Raw genomic sequence first — 4,305 nt, 5'->3', positions numbered from 1 at the left:
CCTGGCGTCCCTTCCAGACGCTCCGGGGTAGTAGCAGTACCCCTACTGGTATTCCAGGGTAGTAGCGGTACCCCTGCTCGTACCCCGGCGTACACCTGCTGTCCCTACTGGTGCTCCAGGCTAGACCTGGCCTCCCTACCCATGAGGATGGGGTAGACCTGGCATCCCCTACCTGATCCTCCGGGGTACTACCGGTACCGTTACTGGTACTCCAGGGTAGTACCGATACCCCCACTAGTACTCCTGGGTAGCACCGGTAACCCCCCCCGGCTACTTGGGGGTAGTACCGATACCCCAACTTGTACTCTGGGGTACAACTGCTGTCCCTGCTGGCTCCCGGTGGTAGACCCACCCTCCCTGCCTGACCCTCTGGGGTAGGTTTTGTATCCCTGCCTGATGCTATGGGGTAGACCTGGCCACCCTACCAGCGCTAGCGAGGTAGACCTAGCCTCCCATACAGCGCGGGCGTAGTAGACCTGGCCTTCCTGCTGGCGCCAGTGGGTTAGACCTGGCCTCCCTACTGGTGCTTACGGGGTAGACCTGGCCTCCCTACCAGCAAGCGCCGGGTTGACCTGGCCTCCCTAACCATGGGGGTGGGGTAGACCTGGCATCCCGACCTCATCCTCCCGAGTAGCAACTTTTCCCCTACTGGTACTCCAGGGTAGTAGCGGTAACCCTGCTGGTACCCTGGGGTACACCTTCTGTCCCTACTAGTGTTCCGTTCATTTGTTTCTCCTTTATACTCACTGAATCACAGACATGTTGAGATTGGAAGGGACCAGTTCAACCCCCTCAGCTGTGGAAGGTTCAGCTAGAGTATGTTGCTCAGCACCTTATCTAGGTGGGTATGGAGTACCCCCATGGATGCGGATTGCACAACCTCTCTGGGAAGCCTGTTCCAGTGTTTAACCACCCTCACAGTCAAACACAGTTTTCTGGGGTTCAGATGGAATTTTATACACATTAATGAGATGCCCCTCAGCCTTTTCTTCTCCAGGCTGAACAGTCCCACATCTCTCAGCCTTTCCTCCTAGGAAAGATGCTCCAGATCCTTAAACCAGCTTTGTGGCCCTTTGCTGCACTTGCTTGAGTAGGTCAACAAGTATGATGCACTGGGCAGCGCAGCACTTGACACAGCACTCCAGCTGTGGCCTCAGCAGTGCTGAGTAGAGGGGAAGGAACACCTTCTTCCATCTGCCAGCAATGCTTCTCCTAATGCAGCCCAGGAGGCTGTTGGCCTTTGCCATGAGGGGGCATTGCTCGCTCATGCTCAGCTGCTTGTCCTCTGGGACCTCAAGGTCCTTCTCTGTGGAGCTGCTCTCTAGCTGGTCGACCCCCAGCATGACGTCCACACTGGGGTTGTATCACAGGCTGTCCTGAAAAGCAAGGGTGGTTTCCAGGTGCCAATGACTGAAATGGGGGAGCAGAGCCATCACATGTGAAGTGATCTAAAGGCTATGCCAGTTCAAAACACTTATCTTCTGCTGCTATCTCAGAGGCCTTAAATCTTCAGCAGGAACCTGGCCGCTCTGAGATCCCTCCATCTCCCTCTCTTGTAGCAATTAAGCTGATAGGACCCCAGTCACAGGCTTGCTTTCAATTCTGTTTGCAGCCTAAAGCACCCCATTGGTCTGCAGATACGCCAGGAAACTTGCATAAGGAACCCAGTCCTGTGGAGAAGAAGGTGGATGTTCCCAGGAATCTCAGGAGGCGTGGCATACCCATAGCTGTGCTCAGGGAGCTGGTCAAATGCCTCGTCTCCACTGCTGTAATGGTGGCCTAAATGTCTGGTTCATGTGTCAGCTCTCTCTGTGGCTGCTGACATTTACTGAGCAACCTGGTCTGACCTCAGAGCTGGCCCTGCTTGGAGCTGGGCATTGGACTATAGACCACCTGAGCTCCCTTCCACCCTGAATTGTCCGATGAGCGGATGATGTAGAGACCCTCGCCTCCAACTCGATCTCTTCTTGTACAGCGTGTGCCAAGGCACAGGCTCCTGGAAGGGCTGTGCTTGGGGAGTGTCTAGTCCAGCCTCCAGGCTGGCTGTGACTTTGAGGAGCAAAGAAGAGCTCCAAAGGTGGAGATCACAACACCACTCCTCCTAGTCCATTTTATTTTTCCTAAGGCTCAGCCTAAAGCTCCCAAGAGGCAAGTTGTGGCTGTTGCCTCCGACATATCATTGGCCACTGCAGAAGAGAGCTTGGCTCCACCATCTCTCCAGGTAGCTGTAGGCTCTTCTTAGGTGGCCCCAGGCCTCCTTCAGCAGGCTGGAGAGGCCCAGTTCCCTCAGACTCTCCTCGCAGCTAGTGCCTTAAGCCCCTCACTCCACCTTGGCAGACCTCCTCCGCACCTTCTCCAGTTTCTCCACTCTCCTTTTGAAATGGGAGGCCCACTGGCTCATATGGCATCATCCTGCTGCCCAGGCCCTTCTCCTCAGAGCACTCCTTAGCCGGCCAGTTCTCTACCCATGCTGCTGCATGGAGTTGTTGGGCAGCTTGTGGGTTGGGATAAAAACAGATAATAGGTGAATGAAAAAAGTTTAAAACAAATATAAACCCAACCCAACAGGCAATGCAAAGGCAATGACTTACCACCTCCCACAAGCAGAGTGACACCCAGCCAGTCTCCCTTCAACAGACACCTTGAACGACAGGAAACTCCACCGCCTTCTTCCTCTGCCCGAGCTTTTATTGCTGAGCATGACGTCATATGGTATGGAATATCCCTTTGGTCAGATGGGGTCAGCTGGCCTGGCTGTGTCCCATTGCCCCTCAACTTCTCACCCACCCCCAGCCTACTTGCTGGGAGAGAGCAGAGCGAGAAACAGAGAAGGCCTTGACGCTGTGCAAACACTCTTCAGCAACAGCCAAAACGCTGGTGTGTTATCCACACTGTTCTAGGCACCAATGCAAAACAGAACACCATAGGGGCTGCTACGAAGGAAGTGAACCCCACCCCAGCCAGACCCAGGACACTTGAACCAGGGTCCCAAAAAGGGACACAGTAGTGTACAGGTGGCTGACAAGTGATGGGCAGGGGAGACAATAATTTCCCCGTCTTTTGGCGAGGCTCTTCTCTCTACACTCCAGGACACTGCTGGCCACCTCTGCTACCAGGTAGCCCTGGATCATGTGGATCACTGCTGGATGGTGTTTTGCCTTCTGTCCCCCAGCACCACCAGGGCTGTTTCCTCAGAGGTGCTCTCTGGCCAGGCAGTCCCCTTCCCCAGCCACTGCAGGGTGTTAGTCTATCCCAGGCACAGGATCTGGCCTTTGTCTTTCTTGTATCTCACAACGTTCCTGACAGGACAGTCCTTCTGCCTGTTAGGGTTGCCCTGAATGGCATCCCAAGGCACAGGAATGGTCCTCCCAATATAGTGCCACCAACAAACGTGGTGAGAGTTGCCTCCTCCGGGTCATGGATACAGGTGTTAAAGTGCACAGCGCCCAGGAGAGTCCCCTGTGCAGCCCCACAATGCGCCAATATGGCCCACTGGCCTCCAGGTACGGTATGGCCCCTTCACCACTGCTCTCAGCCTCATCATCCAACTGGTGTTTTGCCCATCTCTTTGTCTATCCATCCAGACCGTACTGTCCTAACTTGAGTAGAAGAATATTGAGGGAGACTGTGCCAGAAGTCTTGCTGAAGTGGAGGTAAACAATACCCACCGTGATCCCCTCATGCACAAATGCACTTCCTTCATCATGACAGGCAATCAGGTTGGCAAGGCCTGATTTACCCTTGGGAAGTGTGAAATGTGTTCATCTGATTTGTGTCAATATAAACAATGCTAGGGCCGCATAATAAAATGTGACCCTCACTTTAACCATTTTGTTGGTCCTCATATAACCACAGGCCAGGAGGAAACAGATGATATGTATATAGTTCTTTTTTGCCAGCCCAAAAACGGTTTTGTTGTTAACTGCGCAGTGTTAAACAAGAGATCCTAGGGGAGAACTGAGGCATTTATCATAGTATTAAGCGAGGTTACGAACGGGGTGATCTTTAGTATGTATGAATAGAGGGTGTATTGAAGTGGCAGTGTGTAAGCAATTTGTTATATGCATTTGTTGGGGGGGGGGTGTCTGTTGCGAACTTGCTTGGGTTTTGATGGCCACAGCTGGTGCTGTGCAGGGTGTCGCCTGTCACACAGGATGTCAGCGAGGAGCAGTGAGGAGATACATTGTATAGAAGACCCCTCAGCCAATGAGGAGAGTCGGAGAAGTTTCTAGGAGAACTGAAGACCCCTGAGCCAATGAGGAGAGTCCGAGAAGTTTCTAGGAGAACTGAAGACCCCTCAGCCAA

This window comes from Aquila chrysaetos (genome assembly GCF_900496995.4).
Source record: "Aquila chrysaetos chrysaetos chromosome W unlocalized genomic scaffold, bAquChr1.4 W_unloc_6, whole genome shotgun sequence".
Lineage (NCBI taxonomy): Eukaryota > Metazoa > Chordata > Aves > Accipitriformes > Accipitridae > Aquila > Aquila chrysaetos.
Note: the sequence above shows the minus strand (reverse complement) of the source record.